At 44.2% G+C, this 24,354-nt stretch overlaps 1 long non-coding RNA gene across 1 annotated transcript; it reads right to left on the bottom strand.

Moving 5' to 3' along the window:
• Window positions 1-140: 140 nt before the first annotated feature.
• LOC308597464 lies at window positions 141-19,801 on the bottom strand. Its single transcript, XR_014013011.1, has 3 exons — window positions 19,673-19,801; window positions 6,533-6,692; window positions 141-1,383 (listed from the first exon to the last, which is right to left on the bottom strand). It is a non-coding gene; the product is annotated as an uncharacterized lncRNA (long non-coding RNA).
• Between the last annotated feature and the right edge of the window lie 4,553 nt (window positions 19,802-24,354).

Raw genomic sequence — 24,354 nt, forward strand, 5'->3', positions numbered from 1 at the left:
CCTGCCAACCTAGCAATTCAAAAGCACATCAAAGTGCAAGTAGATAAATATGTACCGCTCTGGCGGGAAGGTAAATGGCATTTAGTCATGCTGGCCACATGACCCGGAAGCTGTACGCCAGCTCCCTCGGCCAGTAAAGCGAGATGAGCGCCGCAACCCCAGAGTCGTCCGCGACTGGATCTAATGGTTAGGGGTCCCTTTACCTTTACCCTTTACCATCCCTGGTTGGGACTGCACTGAATTAAATGCTGCCATTCAAAAGCAATTTGGAACATAGGAAGTTGCCTTATATTATTGAGTCAGACCATTAGCCTATCTAGCTCAGTATTGTCTACATGGATTGGCAGCAGCTCGGAAGGGTTTGAGGCAGAAGTCTCTCCCAGTTCTGCTAGGAGGTGCCAGAGATTGAACTAGGAATCATTTGCATGCAAAGCAGATACCGTACCACTCAGTAAGGCCATTGAGCACAGTGTGTCTTACTTCCAAGTAAACATGCACAGGATTGTACTGTTAATTTCTCAGGTCAAACAGCATGTGCATTGCAATCCATAGATTTGCCATTATTACCAAATAATATAATACCACTGGGAGGTTTTTGCTCCCAGAAATATTACTAGCACTTGATGCTTTCTGCAATATAGATTTTATATCCACAGGGTTTCTTGTTTTAGTATGCAGCTGGACACAAAGTGCGATAGGGACAGTATGTACACAATTATACAAGGGCAGAATGTTCTCGGTTTCCATACTTAGAACAAAGTGCATAAAGAATATTAAAAAAACTTCTTTTCAGCCAGAACCTCCTGTGTTGCACCTTCATCTGCAGGCTAGTAAGGTTTCATCACATCCTTGTAAATAACCTTAAATTGCTCAATGTTTGTGCGCACCTGTCATTTACTGAACTAAGGCAGATAAATAAATGAATCCTTATCATACAGTAGAGAGCTACTAACGTATATGAGAAACCGCCACCGATTCAGGGTCCAAGCAAGAAAGAAGCAAAGCACACTTTGTGTCGGTTTGGCTTTTCTTTTAAGTGCGGGGTTTCTGATAGAGAAGTTCTGCAGTCGAAAAATCTGCTTTAAAAATACAAAACTCCGATCTCCCAAGCTTCATATTTGCAGACGCAATTTGCACAAGCTGGACACTTGATCCCCTTTGCAAAGTGGAAAGTTACAGGTATGCCCAGCACTTATCAGCCTTCCCAGTGAGATCAGGGAAATAGCATGCCGGGTACTGGCTATTCTTATAAACTTGAGCAAACAAAGCAATCACTTGTAAAATGTTTAGAACTGGGTCAAACTTTTCAGCCAGTGAGCACTGTCCTGGCCCCTCTGCCCTGTGTTTTCTTCATTCTTTTTCTTTCTTTATTTCTGGCATTCACTGAGAATTGAAAAACAAAACAAAAACAGAATCAGGAATTCAGCCAAAGGCAGCACATTTCGGATGAAAATCATGAAAGCAAAGTTTTGAACCTTTTCCAGACAAAACGATTTAACACGATGGTCGAGGGTGGGGGGAGGGAATCAAGTTGCTTAAACTTGTTAGGGAAAAAATAGCTAAACTCAGAATAGGGTGGGATTGCATTGTTTAAAAAGTATCAATCTCTGTTGTGCAGCTTTGAAAAGATTGCAGGATGGGTGACTGACCACCCCTAAAACCAATTGTTTGTTCCTTTCTTTTGAGGATATTACTAAGATGGTAAACAGTCCACACAAGAAGAATTTAGTCTGCTTCAAAATTCTTATCCATATACAGAATTATCAATCAATATAGTTAGCAGAAGCAGTTGTAGACAGGCTGCCACATACCAAACCCTGCCAGGCTCAGAGGGTGGTAGACAAGCCTTCCACTAGATTTCTGACAGACCTCCCCTTCACCACATTTCCCCCCACATTGGCTTAGGTTTGGACACAAACTAGTCTGTGAAACCATGGTTTGCTGCAGGTTTTGCAAACCATGGTTGTAGTTAAGCACAGTTAACCATTCATTCGTTTTTCACATTTCTATCCCGCCTTCTGCAGAACAACCAAGGTTGACATCTGCATTGCACAAACCATGGTTAAGGCAATTTCCTCCAGCCCTTCTGCTTCAAAGGTGACACACAAGCCTGCGTGGTTTCTCCCATTGGACATGTTTTCTGGAAGTGGGCCTCGCTTGGATAAACCGTACCTCTTCCCGCTGCAATGTTGAAATCTTAACCAAAGTTAGTCTGAAGTCTTTCTGTTAGGGATTGTAGGAAAAGACCTGCCAAGGAAACTGAAAAACATCTTCATGTACGTGACAATGGCGGCAAGAGTCTTAATAGCACAAGAATGGAAGAATGAGGAAATCCCGACCAAAGAACTGTGGCAAGAGAAACTGATGGACTATGCCAGGGGTCTGCAACCTTTAAGACAAAAAAAGCCACTTGGACCCGTTTCCGAAGGAAAAAAAACCTGGGAGCCGCAAAACTCATCATTATAAAAATAACTTTTTTGTCACTTTTTAAATTATTTCTTTGTTTGACTCCTCAGAATTACTCCTCCTCATAGAAATAAACGTTAAATTAACAAGTTACCTTTTTTGTGTGTGTGTTCTTCACTCCCCTTCAAAACAGTGACCAGTGTACATGCCCCTTACAATGTAGCGGGCGGGTGGGGAGGTGACGTCGGGACGGTGCCTGACTAACGCACGCACCGCCCCCATGCGACATCACAGCCAGTACAGCGCCCGCGACAGTGGGGAGTGTCGGGGTGCACAATGCGCCTCCTCCCCTCGCTAGTATCTGCCCCGGAGCCGTGGCAAAGGTGTAAAAGAGCCACATGCGGCTCCGGAGCCGCGGGTTGCAGACCCCTGGACTATGCGGAATTGGCGAAATTGACACACAAACTACGTGATAAGGACAACTGTGACTTTAAAGAAGAATGGGAACCTTTTACAAAGTACTTAAAGAAACAACAAAATGAACTGGACTCCTTGGCAGGTTTTGAATAAATATTCACAAACTCTTTATTGGTAATGCATAGATAGATAAGTTAAGGAACTTTACAATTTTATAATATGCAGAGAATAACATGTGTTGAAAAACCAGAGAGAGGAGCTGAGGGAAGTCTGGGGGGGGGGTCTTCTTTGGGGGGGGAGGGGAAAATGGGGGGGAATGAGGATGATGTATTTGTGATAAACTGTTATGTTGAAATTCCTAATAAAAAATATTCAAAAAAAATTTGAAGAAATCTTAACCGAAATTAGGGCAGAAAACCATCGCCGTTAATACCAACTGTACTGGCTGGTTCAGCGGCATGAGTAGGACTGCATTACTGACCTGGCTTCCCAGTGGTGAGCACTGGTTACCAAAAGAGGAATGGGGGACTTGGGGCAAGGCAGTAGGGAGCTTAGCGCAGTGTGGGTGCAGCAAATGGATTGGCTCCGCTGCTTCCACACCATGCCAAGTTCCCTGCTGCCTTGCTCCTCTACCTCTTCATAACTGTCCGTGGCACAGAGTCCTGAGAAGCCATCTCAGCTATGGAGTCCCACCCACGCTGCCTGCTTTTGGTTAAGTGTTATGGATGCAGTAGACCCAGATCTTTTGATAAGAACCATCTACAAATGACTCATTCAGTCTTTATGGAGCGCCGAGGGCCTTCTGGCGGTTCCCTCATTACGAGAAGCAAAGCTACAGGGAACCAGGCAGAGGGCCTTCTCGGTAGTGGCGCCCGCCCTGTGGAACGCCCTCCTATCAGATGTCAGAGATAAACAACTACCTGACATTTAGAAGACATCTGAAGGCAGCCCTGTTCAGGGAAGTTTGTAATGTGTGACATTTTAATGTATTTTTAATCTTTCTTGGAAGCCGTCCAGAGTGCCTGGGGAGACCCAGCCAGATGGGTTGGGTACAAATAAATTATTTATTATTATTATTATTATTATTATTATTATTATTATTATTATTATTATTATTATTATACTGCTGGTTCCAGGATCTGTACTCTGGTCTCACTGACCCATCAGTTTCATTCCATGTTCTTACAGCAGATCTGGGCAACTTGCAACACACCAAGCCAAACACAAGCCTACCAGCAGAATAGCAGACCACCTGCCATGTATCAATAGCCAGCCTGGGCTGGGTGTCCAGAACGGAAAATTGTGTATGTGTGTCAGATTTAGGGCAGGCTACAGTACATAACTGGTGGGGTGGTTTTAGGGAAGCGTGACGGCTTCGGCTGCACTGGGCGAAGCGCTGCAGGGGGTGCCACAACCATGCTGTAGAATGGAGCACAAGAGTCTGGGAGTGAATTTTAGCATCACATGGGGCGCTGCTGAAATTTGAGAACCCTAAGTCTGCCGCTGACCGTGTTTAGTTTGGAGGGTCACATGCTGTGCAGGATGCCCTGAGGCTGGTGGTGGACAAAACTATCAATTTAGGTTTCTTTCAGTTCCTCGTTTTCCCAATCTTATGTTCAGTTCTCCACATTTCCATGTTTTTGTGAATTAAAAGAAAAACTCACCAGCATTTTAAAGTGCATTTCCTCCCGAAACACACATTTCTGTAAGCAACCTTCTGCAATAAAAGGCATTTTCATGATATTTCTGATAATATATTGAATGTTTTGCATGCTTCCCACTTAATATATGCATTTTTTTGCACTCATTTGGTCGGAGAAGTGCACCGAAAAATTCAAAGAAGTGCGCATATAAAGGATAGCTGCATTTCGACCTGTGAATTGTTTTTGGAAAATGTGCTTTAGGTAGGTTTGCATTAAATTGTTTTGCTCTGGAAATGCCAAGCTACTGTTTTGTAGAGAGGCATGGGACTGCTGCCATTCCATCATGCCTCTTTCCTTTTTTGTATTTTTTGTTTTAATCTCTAACAGGATGTGATGTCATTGTGTCTCCTGCCTCTCACATTCCTGGCTGTCAGGGATCTGGAAGATGCACTGTGTCACTGCATGCATGTTGTTTATTTTAATTGACTTACCTAAATAAGTCCTAGTCCAATATTTTAACCACTGCACCACACTGGCTATCAAACTTACAGTGGGAAACAATACAGTGTTTCAATGGGAAGGAACAGGGAGAGGAGACTTGGAATGGAAGCAGTTCTGTGTCTCTTATAACATCTGGTTTTGCCCCTCTAATCAAAGCAACAACAACAACAACCACTGTAACTGCAGTGGCAGGTATAGCTAGGTCTAGAGAAAGTGGTATGTTAGGAATGCTAATGACAGCAATTAAGAATGTGCCGAATATCAAAGGAAATGAGATGATATCTTCATACATGGCATGAAGTGGGATATGGAGTGAAGGTGTAATTAACCTCTTTGATGTTTACCGGGATGTCTTAATTCTTCTTAGAAGTGATTTAGCAGGTTTAGCTACTGGCCTAGAATGGCAGGCTACATTTGAAAAAGAAAGTTTGATCCAAAATCTACTGGAGAGTAGGTGGGTGGGAGGGAAGGCTCTGGTTATCTGGCTTCCCAACGTAAAGGTTGCTGCCAGTAACCAAGATGGAAAGGGACAAGGCAATAAGAAGATTGGCAGTGTGCAGTGGTGAGAGCAGTGGGTTGGCTCTGCCGCTGTACCCGCACCGCATTGCCCTTCCAGCGCCTTCTCCTCCTGGTTACCTGCAATACCTGGAGATGCCAGGAATTGAACCTGAATCTTTTCACATGCAAAGCATGTGTGCTGGTCCGGGGGTGAGAGGCGAGGTCTGAGTCCAGTCTGAGGTCGATGGTGCGGTATGGAGGCTGTCCGTCAAAGCTGTACCTGGGTCCAAGGCGGGGAGTCGGGTGGGGTCAGGAACTCTGGCAGAAGAGCAGAGAACAGGCTAGCAACAACATTGCTCCCGCAACCTGGGACTGGGGCTGACTGGCTTTTATCTGCCCCAAGGCATTGGGTGGCCCCGGTCCACAGGTGACTCGCCTCTCCTGGCCTGGAGGTGAGCACTCCTCCTGCGGGAACTTAGTTCCCTCCGCCTCTCTGCCCTGAGCCTCTGCAGTTCAGGAGAGGCTGGAGGGTTACCGGACCCAGAGGCAACCTGCTCTTCCCCTGACGAGGCTGAGAGTGGAGCACCTGTAGGCAATGGGTCCTCCATCACCTCAGGAGCCAGAGCAGACTCAGCTGGTGCCTGCACCTGAGGATCCAGCACAGGTGAGGACCCTTCAGGCTCAAGCCCCATCCCCGGCTCAGCTGGTTCTGGAGGCAGGAACTCCTGTGCAGGCTGGAATTCTTTAGGTTCAGCCTCTGAGTCCGAATCCCAGGCCATCACAGTGTGTGTTCAGCTGCTGAACTATGGCTCTTCTGTTTTGCTGGATTTTATACAGGGGAATGACCTTGCAAACCAAGCCTACAGGCCATGGAATTTACATGCGTAAATGTCATCTTCCGTGAATGAATTCTACCAGGCTAAGGTGTCCGTTGACACATTGCCCAAAAGGAGGAAAAGCATCACAAAAAGAGGGTGCAGATTTGCACAAAATTTACCTATGCCAATTTACATGCATGGATGCACATTTAGAAACAATTGCTATCATTTAAATGGAAATATATTCACCATTGTGAGGAAGATCGTGACCAGGCGGCCTGCATGCCTGCTCATTCTGTTGTTCGAGTGCTCACTGTTGAAGGCAGCTTTTCACCAAAGAAGACTCCTTCAGATAGAGGGTTGTCTTCCAAGCAGAAGAGACATCGCCATTCTAATTGAGTCACCTTGGCTGTGGTATAAATGGAAAGATGGCAGGATTTCAATAAAACAAGCAAACAAGTGCTGACTGCTGATGAGTCACATCAAGGCCTCTTCTTCTCTGCCATCTTACAGTTCTGGGCCATAGTTCTAGAGGGAGAGAATTCCAGACACACCTTTCTAATATTGGAAAAGGAAGATGTTTTGTGACACGTGTGTGTGTGTGTGTGTGTGTGAATCCCATTGCTTGCATTTTCCTATTTCTCATTCCTAATGAAAACTAAAATGCAAGAAAATTCATGGGGGGATTTTGGCTGCGGTTGCTCTGTTTGCCGGGGAAAATGCAAAATTCTCTCACTCCTACTCATAAGTCCTCCGTGTGGAATGGGTTTTAATAGGTAGGAGAGGATATATTAATTGCAATTTATCCATCCGGGCACCTACGTATGTGAGTTAAACAGAGTTTAAAGCCCCATCCTTAGCAGCAAAATTGAAGCATAGGAATAAGGCTGTGAAGCCTTATTTTGAACAAGACTAACTATGAAGTAAGCTGCTTCCCTGTTTCCTTACCCCGTTTAACAAAGAATCAGACAACAGACTGAAAAGTAAGTTTAAAATACGATTTACTTACTCATAGTCTGGCATTGGTTCTCAGCTACAGCAGCAGTAAAAACTATGCAGGTAAAATATATTTGCAATAAAAACAGGCATGAGCTGGAGCTGGAGCAAGTGGAGGACATGTCTGCCCCCATCATCGGTCAAAGGAAGAGGGGGGGGGGGGAAGGAACAGGAAATACTTATTTGATTCTTTCCGCTCAAGAGAGGAGAGGAAATCACATCACAGATTACATTTCTACAGTCTATGTCTCTGCCTATCAGCAATACAGCTCTATGGTCATTAGCTCCTAAACATACTAACAAGCAAGAATTGTTGGATTTGACTGCAATCTCATCCTTTAGCCTTCTTCTTAACTCAAGAAACTTCTCCCCAGCCGTGTTCTCTCCCACGGTCTCTCTCCCATGCCTTAGGCTTTCTGCAGGACGCCCTCATTGCCATTCCACACCCTCCTGCTCTTTCGTGCTGCAGTGCTAAAAAACTCTTCCTCAATGTAATGTGGGATGAAAGGGGTGGTGTCTATTCATCCCATCTTCCAGAGAAGAAGATACTCAGGGCCCTGGACAAATTGCCCTCTGACGGACCCAACCTCCTCTTCCTCAGTGAGGCCTGGTGGTGGAGGACAGCAGCTTTCCTAAGTAGTAGTAGTTTGGATTTGATATCCTGCTTTATCACTACCCTAAGAAGTCTCAAAGCAGCTCACAATCTCCTTTCCTTTCCCTTCCTCACCCACAACAAACACTCTGTGAGGTGAGTGAGACTGAGAGACTTCAGGGAAGTGTGACTGGCCCAAGGTCACCCAGCAGCTGCATGTGGAGGAGAGGGGAAGCGAACCCAGTTCACCAGATTACGAGTCTACCACTACACCACACTGGCTCTAGCTGCCAGTTTAATTTCTCACTCTGACTTGGAGTAATACTAAGGTGGGAAATTTAAATGGTGGCTAGATTTAAAGAACAGTCTGGCAGGTATCAGCAGTGGGCCTTGCCCAGGGTGCTGATACCAGCTCTGCAACTATACAGTATACAGTAACTAAGCCTGGCTGCAGAGCCAGGTATATTGATGTGTAAAGCCTGAGAAACATTATCCCCAGAAGTCCCCAGTATTCAACCATGAGAGCCATGGATACCGCAGAACCAAGGGTATATTAAGAGATCTATGCTTTGAAGACCTGTACATCGCAATGGAGTAGTTTGGAGTGCAGGTGAACTAACTGAAGACCTTCCCAATGTCAACACCACTGCTAGATCAAGGTAACTTGCTCAATTCCCAGCTAGGAGTTTTGCCTGGCAAAGTGGACCAGAGTGACAGCTGTGAAGACTGATGGCTCTTTAGAAGCCAGCCAGGATTTTGATAAATGGAAAAATGTGATTGTTGCCCCTCCCCCTCCCCTTTTTTATGTGTAGGTGAGTTTTGCTGATTGACAGCTCTGCTTACCCTCCTGATATCTACACACGACCCTCACTCCTAATGGAGAGCCTTGGCTAAATGATCAAACTGACTTTTCCACTGTGGTTTCTCCCTCTCAAAAATATCAGTGCGGAATGATGAACATTTACAGCAAGTCATGCTTGTGGGTCTGAGCACATTGCGGCGCATGCATTTTTGCAAGGCAATCTCCCCTAGTTTAACACATGTAGATGCATTTTTCTACGGATTTCTTGGCTGGAGATACAGTGGTACCTTGGGTTACAGATGCTTCAGGTTACGCAATTTCGGATTGCGCACCGCGCCGAACCCGGAAGTACCGGAATGGGTTGCTCCCAGGTTTTGGTGTTCGCACATGCGCAGAAGCGCCGAATCGCAACCTGTGCATGCGCAGACGCGGCGCTGTGGGTTGCGAACACGCCTTCTGCATAGATCACGTTCACAACCCGAGGTTCCACTGTATATCATAATGTTTAGCTGGTGATACATTGTGATGTTGAAAACCAGATATCGCCCAGCCCTGCAGGAGAACTGCATTTGGAGAACTTTGCATTTTGAAGGATGGTCTGTGCGTTAATCTGCGTATTATTTCAATAAGTGTGAATTAGGTAGGTACACATTTAAATGGAAGTGGGATCAAATTTCTCTAGCATCCCAAGTTCTCTGCTCCCATGGAGGTGGGAGAAAAAACAGGCATGGCTTCTCAGTGGATGACCTCACCTGCCCATTTCCTGTGCTTTCCTTTCTTCCACATCCCTCCCTCACCTTGTGCATTTCCAGATATTGCCTGTGGTGAAGATGACCATATACATTTCTTCTGCTAGGGTACCAGCTTGGGAGGATGGGAAGTGCAAGGTGTGCAGGTGGGTTCAGAAGCGGTAATGGCTGAGCATGATGCTGGTCCCTGCCCCCGGCATCCACTGCCAGAAGTGGCAGTCTCACTCTACCCAATGGTAGGACTGGCCCTGGACTTCAGTGGGACAATACTTCCAGGTAGGTTTATTTCGGAGTTCAGCCTGGCACTTAACCCATCTTTGTATGACAAGCTGAACCTTATTAAATGCCCACTTCCATGCAGTTGTCAAAGGTACAGTACACAAGCCCTGGACTTCTGTGCAATTGTTAATTTCATATATAATTCTTCCTCCCTCTTTTTCTCTCTTCTCCAGCTGCTTGAGCAACCTTCTAGGAATAAAATGGGCAAAGGCAAGACTCATAAAAGCTAAAATTTTAAAGTAATAATTCAGGAATAGATTTCAGTTATTTAATCCAAGAAGCCCTTTCTGTGACCTAGTTGTGTGTGTGAGTTTTAAAAGAGTTATTATAAGGACACCAAGTAAATAATCTTTTCAGCTTATGCTGAGTCATAATGTTAACATTCATATCTGAACATTGAATTGATGGTTAATAGGATCTTGATACAGATAATAGGTAAAGGTAAAGGTACCCCTGACCATTAGGTCCAGTTGCAGACGACTCTTGGGTTGCGGCGCTCATCTCGCTCTATAGGCCGAGGGAGCCGGCGTTGTCTGCAGACAGCTTCCGGGTCATGTGGCCAGCATGACTATGCTGCTTCTGGCGAACCAGAGCAGTGCATGGAAACGCCATTTACCTTCCCGCCAGAGTGGTACCTATTTATCTACTTGCACTTGACGTGCTTTTGAACTGCTAGGTGGGCAGGAGCAGGGACCGAGCAACGGGAGCTCACCCCGTCACAGGGATTCGAACCGCGGACCTTCCCATCAGCAAGCCTTAGGCTCTATGGTTTAGACCACAGCGCCACCCGCATCCCTTGATACAGATAATAATCTGCCCCATATCTAGCACAGGGTTAGAAATGCAAAACGGCCACCAAACTCCATGGATTTAATTTACTGAGCTGGGTGGGGAGAGCATAGAGAAAGGGCTCTTCCAGGTAACCTCTTTATTCAGCAGCCATCCTGATTTCCTTGCACAAAATTTATGTAGTGGTTAGGCTATGGGCACCTCCAGCTGTTCTGATTGTTCATTCATGATTATTTGTGAACATGTGATGATATTGTCTGCAAAAAGTCCTTTATAAAAAGAGAGACAGAGACAGAAATGAATTTGTTGCACTAGGGAAACAAAGCCTTTTAATCCGCTTTACTTGCCCAAATTCCAGTATATGCCTGGTTCCCCCCTCAAAATATTGGCAGTCAGGAGGCACCCAAAGGCAGAACAAAATGCATCTTTCTTCTAAAGCAGGACATAACTTTCATCACTAAAACTGGTCCGCGGTACTTTATTTAGATAGGCTATCAGGCTACATTTTGGCATCCTGCTCTCTCAATGTTAAAAAATAAAACTGCTCTCATCGCTTCTGTATTTGGCCAGGCAATAGCTTGTCGGATTATTCTGAACACGTCTGGAAAAAGCTTCCGTTGGTTGAAATCGAGCCAAAGTATGCGTGCGGAGAGAAGCAAATGGCCAGTTGTAACGTTTTTTGCCAACAGCTTCCTTAGTCAAGCAAATCAAGTGCCACTATTATCAGCACTAGAATCAGATAGCTTGAGATTCTGCTGCCCTTTGAAAAATTTCCCTAAGCTATGACACTGTAGTGGAAAATCCCCAGCTCTTAGGTGGTACAAGAGGAGAAGTAATAATTTACCTGTTGCTGTGTTGTGTACAGTATATATATAAATATATGTGCAGGCTTGCTTCCCAGGTAAGCAGGTTCCCCATGCAGGATTATGGGACTGAGCCAAGAAAAAGTAAGAGCACCCAGAAAGCTTTAAACAAAACGCATGTGGAGGATTCCCTGGTCCTGAATGGGGTAACTGTGCCCCTGAAGGACCAGGTGCGCAGCCTGGGAGTCATTTTGGACTCACAGCTGTCCATTGAGGCACAGGTTAATTCTGTGTCCAGGGCAGCTGTCTACCAGCTCCACCTGGTACGCAGGCTGAGACCCTACCTGCCTGCAGACTGTCTCGCCAGAGTGGTGCATGCTCTAGTTATCTCACGCTTGGACTACTGCAATGCGCTCTACGTGGGGCTACCTTTGAAGGTGACCTGGAAACTGCAATTAATCCAGACTGGTGACTGGGAGCGGCTGCTGAGACCACATAACACCGGTTTTGAGAGATCTGCATTGGCTCCCAGTACATTTCCGAGCACAATTCAAAGTGTTGGTGCTGACCTTTAAAGCCCTAAACGGCCTCGGCCCAGTATACCTGAAGGAGCGTCTCCACCCCCATCATTCAGCCCGGACACTGAGATCCAGCGCCGAGAGCCTTCTGGCGGTTCCCTCATTGTGAGGTTACAGGGAACCAGATAGAGGGCCTTCTCAGTAGTGGCGCCTGCCCTGTGGAACACCCTCCCATCAGATGTGAATAAGCAGCTATCCTATCTTTAAAAGACATCTGAAGGCAGCTCTGTTCAGGGAAGTTTTTAATATTTAACGCTGCACTGATTTTAACACTTGATTGGGAGTCGCCCAGAGTGACTGGGGAAACTCAGCCAGATGGGCGGGGTATAAATAAAAAATTATTATTATATTATATTATATTATTATGTACACATGGAAACATAGGGAGCTGCCTTATGCAGACCATTGACTCGTCTAGCTCAGTACCCTGAACACTGACTGGCAGCAGCTCTCCAGGCTTTCAGACACTCCCAACCTCAACTGGAGATTCTGGAAATTAAACTGCGAGGGGGTAAACTATAGATCCCAGGATTGTTTGGAAGTTGGGATGTGCGTTACATAGTCAGTCAGAGCAAGTGAAGGTAGCTGACGGAGGGCAAGTGAAGGCAATTGAAATAAGCTGACTTTCCCACAGGACCGCTGAAAAAAATCACTAGGGAAAAGGAGCCAGTTGCTGGAAATGTGGTTTGTTGGGGGGGAGGGGGGGAAATGAAAACTTTTTGCTCAGCCCTTTGAAAAATAACTCATGAAAATAATGTAGATCACATCTATTTTGCTGCCGCTACACTTATTCAGAAATCATAATTATTTGTAGCTTCCCACTGGGTGGCCATAATGGCCACAGTGGCTTTTGCTACGCATTGTCAACACATAATATTATTTTTTAAAAAATAAAATAAAAAATAAACTGAAACACTTAACTGTTAGAATGACTTCCACTACAGAATAATAGTTTTGTGAGAGTGCTGTTGGAGAGACATAAAATACCCATCTCAAGTTCTGAGGGTAATCTGGGGAGAAGGAATGGCTTATTTATCTTCCCAAGAAGCTTGTGAGGTAGGGTGATGACCCTAAGAAACAGGTATTGCTCACCATGGCAACCTTGGAGCAGTGAGAGATTCCAGGGGTTCGGAAATGAAGCACAGCTGTGGTGTCTTTATGATATGGTGTATTTATACATATATACAATCTGAGCCTATGATGTTGGGGTTTACAGCATTTGTTGTTGTTGTTTAGTCGTTTAGTCGTGTCCGACTCTTCGTGACCCACGGACCAGAGCACGCCAGGCACTCCTGTCTTCCACTGCCTCTTGCAGTTTAGTCAAACTCATGCTGGTAGCTTCGAGAACACTATCCAACCATCTTGTCCTCTGTCGTCCCCTTCTCCTTGTGCCCTCAGTCTTTCCCAACATCAGGGTCTTTTCCAGGGAGTCTTCTCTTCTCATGAGGTGGCCAAAGTATTGGAGCCTCAGCTTCAGGATCTGTCCTTCCAGTGAGCACTCAGGGCTGATTTCCTTCAGAATGGATAGGTTTGATCTTCTTGCAGTCCATGGGACTCTCAAGAGTCTCCTCCAGCACCATAATTCAAAAGCATCAATTCTTTGGCGATCAGCCTTCTTTATGGTCCAGCTCTCACTTCCATACATCACTACTGGGAAAACCGTAGCTTTAACTATACGGACCTTTGTTGGCAAGGTGATGTCTCTGCTTTACAGCATAATCACCCCAATAGGCATTTGCTTCTCCGATAGGCACAGCCTTGGACTCAAGTTAACTCTCAAACATTGCTCTCTCTCACTCTTTCTCCAGCTCTCTGCTTTCCTTCCAGGTCAGATCACTACAACTCAACAGTTAGAAAAGGACTATGGAACTTTGCTTCAGTATATAATCACGGCACTGAGACTTCTATATACACAAAGCTGGAAATGACTCGTAATTACCAACAATGAAAGAGTGGTTTTAAAAATTAACGGAGTTAGCTGAATCATAGAATCATAGAATCATAGAGTTGGAAGAGACCACAAGGGCCATCGAGTCCAACCCCCTGCCAAGCAGGAAACACCATCAGAGCACTCCTGACATATGGTTGTCAAGCCTCTGCTTAAAGACCTCCAAAGCAGGAGACTCCACCACACTCCTTGGCAGCAAATTCCACTGTCGAACAGCTCTTACTGTCAGGAAGTTCTTCCTAATGTTTAGGTGGAATCTTCTTTCTTGTAGTTTGGATCCATTGCTCCATGTCCGCTTCTCTGGAGCAGCAGAAAACAACCTTTCTCCCTCCTCTATATGACATCCTTTTATATATTTGAACGTGGCTATCATATCACCCCTTAACCTCCTCTTCTCCAGGCTAAACATGCCCAGCTCCCTTAGCCGTTCCTCATAAGGCATCGTTTCCAGGCCTTTGACCATTTTGGTTGCCCTCCTCTGGACACGTTCCAGTTTGTCAGTGCCTTCTTGAACTGGGGTGCCCAGAACTGGACACAGTACTCCAGGTGAGGTCTGACCAGAGCAGAATACAGTGGCACTATTACTTCCCTTGATCTAGATGCTATACTCCTATTGATGCAGCCCAGAATTGCATTGGCTTTTTTAGCTGCCGCGTCACACTGTTGGCTCATGTCAAGTTTGTGGTCAACCAAGACTCCTAGATCCTTTTCACATGTACTGCTCTCATGAGACAGAGAAATTGACATGCTTAATCAAACAAAAGTCATTGTTAACATTTACTAGAGGTTGGAAACCTCTCATAAACTTTTTTCATGAAAAAGAAAATGAAATCATGACGTTTGGATTTGAAGATTGAAGATAATGTTTGTTTATAGAAAGTGGTGTTGCTGGGTGTTATATTGGATTAAGTGAATATTGTTTATATATAGTGGGCAGACATCGGAAGTTCTATATTTTCTTAACTGTATTTCTCTCTCTCTCTTTTAATATATTTTCTACTTCTTATTCTCTCTCTCTCTCTCCCCCCCCCCAATTCTCTCTATGCTTTTATTTTATTTAGATTAATGCTATGGTTTGGATAAAAAAGGCATTTTATATTAAGCTTTGTATTTCCCTTCATAAACCTCAACAAAATTTACTATAAAAAACTACAACTCTACACTCAGGCTTTGTCCTTTTAATTATCTGTAAGTTGCGGGAGGGACCCCACCCTTTTGCCATCTCACCCAGAACCTCTTTCCTTTGTTCCCCTTAATGGCTCATCACCCTGGCTATTACCTCATCAAGAAGCTAGCCTGCCTTATATTTTAACACTTGCTGGATCCAGGGATTAGTGGGGTCTAGCATACAGTTTATCGCCCCAAACGCATCACTGTGATTAGTGCACAGCTTTCGAATCCAAGTCTCGTATGACACTCTGCTCACTACAGCCCTCAAGGAAATGCCTTCTGTGTTGGAAACTGCATTTAACAGTTGAAGCGACCCTTAGTAAAAGAGGTCAGAGTTTGATTTAAAAGAAGCCTCGTCTCTCTCCAGAGATACTTAAGAGTGTTATCCAAGATGGGAAAGGAATTCAGAATATGCCACATGCTCATTCACACCCTAGGAAGCTCACTCTGAGTTGCAGGCTTTTGGAAACACACTTTCCAGAAGGAAACATAAGCTACAACACAAGGAGATGGGGGCGGCGCAGGATCAGTAAATAAAATGTGTCTCCCTGTAAGGGAACATCAAAAGAAACATGTTTTTGTTTCAAAAGCCGCAGGGATGGTGTAAGTTCCCTGACCTATGTAAACATTTTGCAATGGGGCAAAGTAAGAAAACGATCAGAGTCGTCGAAAGAAAACCTGAATAAAAGCAGAAGCAATTGCTTCAGCGAGCAAAACGGGATCCTTTTCCAGTACACAGCAATAATGTTTCCTGAAGCGGGTTCTTGCCAACCTAAAAAGGCTGGATCTGCTATTCGCTGTGAGTTTGAGATGTTCCGCCTGTTCACAGATGGCTGGATTATGATGATGATGATGGATGTCGCACCATCTGTGCACATGGCGTTTTGCAGTATGTAACCCAAAAAAGGACAAGTCCCTGTTCCAAGGAAATTACAGTCTAAAGTTTGACAACGGGGACTGGCTAAAGGGAGAGGAAGGCTGGGCAGAGCAAATGCTTAGCATGCAGAATTCCCCAAGGAACATTCCTGACAGCTCTAGTTTTACAAAAGGATCAAATGGCATCTGATGCAGAAGGAAAATGCCTCCCCCAGACCCTGGCGAGGTCTTTGGACTGAACTACTATGATTTAACAAAGTTCACCAAATTAGTTCAAAAAGCTCTGAGCTACACTTGAAAGTGATTTCCATAACTTCCAGGTGAACTGAATGTGAACTGAGTTCATCTGGGAGTATGACTTTGAATGGTTTCTGATTCATCTTCCAAGTTCATTCTCTTACATGCGTTTTGAAGTGTAGGTGGGTTCCCACGAGGCAAGACACAGCGATAATAGCAAGAACCTTTATAACTGGGAAACAGGGGCAAAGCAACTGCCTATATACATTCCTGAAGGCCTGGGCCACTCCTACCCCCAACATGATTGGCTGTCTAAACTTCCAAGCTGCAAATCATGACTCAGAGTTCAAGGGCCAATGGCAGAGGCCAAATGTCCTGAAATGTTCTGTGATTGGACATCATGTATCAAATCAGAACACAGGAGCTCAGAATCCTTGGTCCAGACTCAAGTTCAGGCAACCACAGACCACTGTATACATAACATGTTTTTTGCTCCGTATGTGTGTGTGTTGATGGTTTGTTAGCCTTCTTAAGTATGTTTTAGACTTCAGCACAGCAGCCAGTCACGTTCTGAATGCTGAAAAAGAAATCGCTGAGGAGGGTTTGGATGAACTTGAATAGAACTGTGAACAAAACGTGAACTGAAGTTCATTTTGTAAAAGGGGTGAATGTGAACTGGAGTTAGTTCCTCTTTGGACATGTTGACATATTGCCTGCTACCTGGCCCCATTAAAAACATTCAGAACAGTGGTTTGCATGGCCCACTAAGGAAGACAATAATACAATAAAATCAAACACTGTAACATTATTCAAAATACAGTTAAAACTATTTGACTTAATTAATTCAATAATAATAATAATAAATAATTTTTTTATTTATTTATTTTAAAATGATATTTATTAAAAGTTTAACAATTACAAAAAAGGACAATAGAAAGTTACAATACATAAAAACCCCCAACAAAAAACACACACCAAAAAGCAGAATAAAAAAAGAATACAGCACAACAATAATAAAAAAGAAGAAACAAAAACATTTAAAAACAAAAACATTTAAAAACACATCCAGTATTTCCATATCATTGTCTTTCATTTACTTATTTCATCGACCTCCTCACACCTCCCTTTTTTGTATTCTAATTCAATTTAGCTATTTCAGCCAATCCTTTCCATCTTACTCAATTTTTGTTCTATAATTTACCTTAACCCAATCTAACCTTATATTTTACACTTTGGCCCATTAACAATCCATTTTTACTTCATTCTTTATAACATTTCTGCTAAGACCATGTAACTTCATACCAGCATCCTTCTAACATTCATTAATTTTGCTATATTTTTGTAAATATACTTTAAATTTTTTCCAATCTTCTTCCACCGACTCTTCTCCCTGGTCTCGGATTCTGCCAGTCATTTCCGCCAGTTCCATGTAGTCCATCAGCTTCAATTTTTATTTATACCCCGCCCTTCCTGGTTCAGAAAACCGGGCTCAGGGCAGCTAACAACAAATTTAAAACACTTAATTGATGCAACAAAAACAGCATAAAACGTGAATAACAATAAATTCAGAATTCAAAAATCAATTTAGGGGGGAAATCCATCCAATAAACATTAGATGATCACCAGGGCTAGCTGGCTAAATTAGTCCTATTTGGGCCAGCAAGGAGACCAGGGGAGAATTAGCTGTGGGATCCCAGAGCGGGTAATCTTCATAAAAAGGGGAGGGGGAGGGAAGGAAGGGGAATAAAAGATCAGGCTAAGTTCTAATTGAAAGCCAGGCAGAATAGCTCTGTATGACAGGCCCTGTGGAAGGAAGTTAAACAGATGATCTTGAGCCAGTGATACAAGCTTTTCAAAATCTGATAGTCATTTATACCTCCAGTGCCCCCCTGCTGCCCCCTGCCTCTTAGCACCCTCCTAGGTAATACCATTGCCCCACCCAGGGGGTGGGACCACTCCCTTTTGAAAACATTGGACTGCAGGGTAGGGATAGCTATGTAGCTTTCCATCAGCACAGTGACACACATATTTATGGAAAATTCCATTTCTTGTAAGCCGAGTGGTTCAGAGGGCGAGCCTTTTACTTTGGGTCCAGAGAGCTTCTAAGCAACAGCCGGATTCTTTTTGTGCAAATCTAAGATGCCGGGGTGTGCGTCCCTCCCTGCTTTAACTCTCCTTTTAATTTATTTAGAATGTTACTTTACGGAAATTCTGGCTTTGTGTTTGAAAATGCCAACATGAGAGCTAAAAATGCTGCACCTTCTATATATATATATATATATTTCGAAAATGTAAGTAAGAGGGTTAATTCTTGCATGGCTACTATTTGGAATGATTTTAGCACATGTTCAGCCTGACCTTATACATAGAATCCTAGAATTGTAGAGTTGGAAGGGACCACGAGGGTCATCTAGTCCAAGCCTCCGCAATGCAGGAATCTTTTGCCCAACATGGGGCTTGAACCCACAACCCAGAGATTAAGAGTCTCATGCTCTACCAAGGTGGATACATGTTTATTTGGATGTGAGTGCCGCTGAGTTCTGTGGAACCTATAAGTGAACGTGTACCGGAATGTAGTCTTAATCCTGGGGCTAGTTGTGGACATTTTGCTACCCTGGTTAAGTGCAGTACAATCAACATGATGCAACCCAGAGTCCCTTTTCGGTGCCCTGGAGGATGCCTGATAAAAGATTATTTATTGCTTTGTTGCCACCCTTAAAAATATTGCTTCCCTGAGTGACTGCTTGCCTTGATTCTGCTCTCAAGTTGGCCCTATTTAATTGTAGTCCAGACCAGAACCAAGGTGTTTTTCTCCTTGGTGGACATAGCTGTGTCCTCCAACGGTGCTACACCATAATATCTCTCTCTCTCTCTCTTCTCTCTCTCTCTCTCTCTCTCTCTCTCTCTCTCTCTCTCTCTCTCCCTGCCCCCGTCATTTATTGCATGAAGCAGCCCCCTCACATTTGGGCTGGCCCTTCTTGTAATATTCATATAACAAAGTAAGAGCCTTGCTTGATCAAACCATAGCTCCATCTGATCCAGTATCCTGCTTCCAACAGAGGACAGCAAGCGAGGAAGGGGACTTAACTCTTTCCTCTGTTGCCCTGTCAAAACCCCCCTCTCCCCAGTTGCTATTTACATGGGGAGGAAAACCCCCATTGGCATCATCTTCAGAAGAGGGGTTTTCTTCCAGTCCATAAGAGGGGGAGAGATGTTTAAATCCCCCTCCCTGAGATTTCAACAATTATCAGCACCCTTCCCTCGTCATTCATTTGGTGTTATGAGCTTTTCTTAAACCGAACAAATCTGCACATCAAAAGCGAAGACACGTTTAACGCTGCATCCAGTTTGGCCCTGAGTGAAAACGTGGGTTTTTTTTTTCTTTTTTATTAAAGATTTTCTTGATTTACAAAAGTGTGTTCAATGTCTCTCTCTCGTATATATATTTTTCCCCATGTAACATTTTTACAAATCAGTTTCATTTGTTGAGACATTGGGAAGAAAAGGGGGGAAGAGGTGGAGGGGGGGAAGATGGGTGGGTGTGGGTGGCGATGTTCCTATTTTACTTACTATATGTAGGGTTTGGTGTCAGCGTTGCTTGTGCAGGTTCTTTGCTGTTCACTTGTGTTCCTTTGGTGACGAGAGAGGTTGGGGCTGGCCTAGGGTGTGGTTGTTCATTTGTGCTTGGCTGTGGTGGTCTTTGTCTGAATGAAAACGTTTTCAACAAAGCACAGTCAAGAGAGTGACCTTGCCATTGCTCCCCTGAACTTGCCTTTCGGAAGGGAAGGTCCAGAGTCTAGCCGTGCATTGATCACATGCGTCAATGATGCAGCTAAATATGTTACAAGCACACGGTCTTGTTTCTTGCTCCTTGTTTGTGTTTCTCCTGGACTCTCAGGGAACAGACTGAAGCCGCTCTTTCCTCACTGCCACTGGCTCAGGTTCCTGCCTCTGTATGCTGTGTGCTGTTCCCTCTGGTTTCAACAGGCTTCCTCTGGAGAGAGCCCTGGGCATGACCCAAGGTTCAGGAAAGTGTCCCTCTTCTACGTGACTTCACCCATGTCAGGGAGCTGGTTTGTGTTTACAAAACCTCAGGCTGCCGAATGAGTCCATCGTCAGCGACAAGGACTCTCCTTGTACGCTCAAGCAGTAATTGGAGAAACAAGAGGCAGACGGCAACTGGCTTCCGAGCAACTCGTCAGCATTATTAAATAGAAACAAATCGGACAATGCTGGGTTTGGGGCGGGTACCTGTGACCCCTGGTTTGTGTATCAATTACTCAGTTTGGGGGGCAGTATAGGGTTCGCAGCACAAAACGAGTGCACAATTTTGGCACCGGTTTGGAGTGAATCAGACAATGTTGGATTTTGGGGTGTTAACTGCAAACCCTGGTTTGATGTTTCAGTTACTCAGCTTGGGGGACTCCACGAAATGTAAGGCTCGTGGTACCAAATGAGTACAAAACTTTGGCATCAGTTGGTAGGAGAATCCCAAAACTGGAGGTTCCTATTTAATAGAGCTCTGCTCTTTCTCTGCCCTAGACATCAGGGGCCCATCATCTGCGTACCTTCTTGGGACATGTGGGGGACTTGAGACTTGAGCATTTTGAAATATCTCAGGAGTGTTTGTTTGGTGCTTGAAGGACTTTGGGGCACAGTCCTATTGCACAGAATTGTATAAAATTTACATATTTGCTATACAAATATGTATAGATGAATCTGGGCCCCTCTGTAGTAGTAGTAGTAGTAGTAATAATATAAAATATTTAATATTTACACCCCACCGATCTGGCTGGGTTTCCCCAGCCACTCTGAGCAGCTCTCAACTGAATATTAAAAACACAACACAGCATTAACCATTAAAAACTTCCCTAAACAGGGCTGCCTTCAGATGTCTTTTAAAAGCAATGACAAACCTAGACAGCATCTTAAAAAGCAGAGACATCACCTTGCCAACTAAGGTCCATATAGTTAAAGCTATGGTTTTCCCATTAGTGATGTATGGAAGTGAGAGCTGGACCATAAAGAAGGCTGATCGCCGAAGAATTGATACTTTTGAATTATGATACTGGAGGAGACTCTTGAGAGTCCCATGGACTGCAAGAAGATCCAACCTATCCATTCTGAAGGAAATCAGCCCTGAGTGCTCACTGGAAGGGCAGATTGTGAAGCTGAGGCTCCAATACTTTGGCCACCTCATGAGAAGACTCCCTGGAAAAGACCCTGATGTTGGGAAAGATGGAGGGCACAAGGAGAAGGGGACGACAGAGGACGAGATGGTTGGACAGTGTTCTCGAAGCTACCAGCATGAGCTTGACCAAACTGCAGGAGGCAGTGGAAGACAGGAGCGCCTGGCGTGCTCTGGTCCATGGGGCCACAAAGAGTCGGACACGACTAAATGACTAAAAACAAGTTACGTATTGCCTTGATGGGAGGGCATTCCACAGGGCAGGCGCCACTACCGAGAAGGCCCTCTGCCTGGTTCCCTGTAACCTCACTTCTCGCAATGAGGGAACTGCCAGAAGGCCTTAGGCACTGGACCTCAGTGTCTGGGCTGAACGATGGGGGTGGAGACACTCCTTCAGGTATACTGGACCAAGGCTGTTTAGGGCTTTAAAGGTCAGCGCCAACACTTTGAATTGTGCTCAGAAACGTACTGGGAGCCAATACAGGCCTCTCAGGACCGGTGTTATATGGTGTTGACGGCCACTCCCAGCCACCTGTCTAGTTGCCGCATTCTGTCCATCCCTTTGAGCCCCCCATCCAGGCTGTGCCCCCTCTCCCCAGACCACACCTCTCAGTGTCCCTGCTTTGTGCCCAGAGCATTTTTGTCTGGCTAGAATATACCCTTGAAATCTGACAATGCTTTTTGCTTGTACGGATGGAGGATGGAAAGTTGTGCACAAGTGTGTATAGTGTGCATTCACAGCTCCACCCACTTTTTGCCTTTGGCCCCTCCCACCACTCTTGCCAGGCTGCCCAGGAAAGAATACAGCACTCTGGCTGAAAAAAAAATTCCTTTAAGAAGTTTTCTTTACGTTTCTTTTTTTAAAAAGTGACTCTCTTGTGCAAACAGCAGCAGAGTACTTTAATCCACTTAAACTGCACAAACCTAAAGTTTGTGTGTGTGCTTGAATCCCTCCCACAAAATACTGGCTGTCTGAAAGGTCTCTTAAAAGACACTTCCTTTCACATTAAGAATGGGCACGGGTAGCGTCTCAGTCAGCCTTCCTGAATTACATTTACTTGCAATACCCAATTCACTTTGTAAACTTAGCTGGGGTTTGCAAGCATCAGAACTAACTGGAGGTGGGGGGGTGTTGTTTTTATGATGGTTGAAATGTTCAGGACAGGAGCTGAACTGTCACCGATGTAGGAACAGCGTGTTTCCAAAGAGTATCCAGCATGACCTCAAATGCTTTAGAATCTCTGCATGACCTCAAAATCACTGCAAAACTTCACTGCAGCTTAGAATCTTTGAAAGAGGGGAAAGTAGAAATTAACCATATTCCTGAAACATTCTCATTTTTTTAAAAAAAAATTAAATCTAAAATTCCATTATATTTTCAACCACTCCATTTAAGAGATTTGCTTTTAGCCTTCTTTTCATTTATAAAGCGTACACAAGTCTTTTCAACCAGCAGTTCCTCAGATAACCAGCAGCATTTACAATGTTACGCTGTTTCCAATGGTAGCTTTGCACCAGCAGAAAGCATTTATGCTTGTGGAAAAGCTGTAATACTTTGTACCAACCGCCTCCACCTAGAGATGGGAAGGCCTGGAAAAACAGTCAGAATTTATTTTTATTTTTTTTTTGGGGGGGGGGACAGGTTTCCGCCTTGTTTTTTCCAAAGCCATTTTTTTCTGGAAAATTTGAAACTGTGTAGAACATGTTCTTTTCCAATGATAAATAATATATCTATGACATGGTGTTCAAACTATATACTGTAAAATGAAGACCTTAATGAAATATTTCTGAGACTTTTTGTAAAGTCTTACATTATTGCAAGTTCTCTCAGCTGGAGACAAGCAAATCCTGTAATAGAATTCAAGTAACAGTGTACAGTACTTCTATATGCAGTTCTCAAACTGGAGAAATATGCATTTGTGGCACTAGGGGGCACTGCATGGAAAAGCCTCCAGTTTAGTTTACTCGTGTACCTCGAACCGCCTACAGTTGAGTAATTGTTGGTATACAGGAGGTGATACTTTCTGTCCTCCCCTCAGGCCTTAACTAACAGGTAAGAGGGTAAATTTGTCTGACAAATTAGTTTCTTTTTCGTAGCCCTTAAATTATTCCTATTAATGTTCTCCACCATCAGAGCAGAATGTTTATCTATAGTCTGGTCAGTAAATTGGTTTTTCTCCTCTTAGTAAAATGGTGAGACCAACATTTAGAGTTTGGAAACATTTCCACAGGGCAGTTTCTGCTGAGAGCAAAGCTGCAATTTGCAAATACTGTGAGAAGAAATACAGTGGTGCCTCGCAAGATGAAAAGAATCCGTTCTGTGATTCTCTTCGTCTAGTGGTTTTTTCGTCTTGCGAAGCAAGCCCATTGAAGGATTAGCGGATTAGCGCTATTAGCGGCTTTTAGCGGCTTATCTGCTGATCGGATCAGCTGATAAGCGGCTTTGCGGCTTAGAAAAAGGGGGGAAAGGGGGAAAAAACAGCAGGAACTCGCAATACATTGTTGTCTTGCGAAGCAAGCCCATAGGAAATTCGTTTTGCGAAGCACCTCCAAAACGGAAAACTCTTTCGTCTAGCGAGTTTTCCGTCTTGCGAGGCATTCGTCTTGCGGGGTACCACTGTACTCTTTTCCAAATGCTACAAGGGTGACAAAACACATCCTTGCACGCCAGAGGTGCCCTAAAGACATTAAAAAATACTTTATGGAATTAAATGATGAGGACCAGAATGAAAGTGCAAGTAGCTTTTCCTTCCAGAGTTCTAATTCCAGAAATACTATTTCTGCTGCTGTTTCTTCACGTAAAGAAGTGTTGCAAACCATCTGCCTCACAAAAACACACCATAGCTTTATTTAAAGATAAAATGACACCTGAAAATCAGTAGAAAATTGATTGTGCCCTTGCAAGAGCAATATATCCTTCTGGATCAGCATTGTCAATAACTGAAAATGCATTTTGGCAGGAAGCTTTTAAATTATTAAGACCATCATATCATTTGCCAAGCAGACATTCCTTGATCAAACCCCTTTTGGAGTCAGAACATGAGCGTGTGATGGAATCTGTGCA

This window comes from Podarcis bocagei, assembly GCF_964188305.1.
Source record: "Podarcis bocagei genome assembly, chromosome: 11".
Classification (NCBI taxonomy): domain Eukaryota; kingdom Metazoa; phylum Chordata; class Lepidosauria; order Squamata; family Lacertidae; genus Podarcis; species Podarcis bocagei.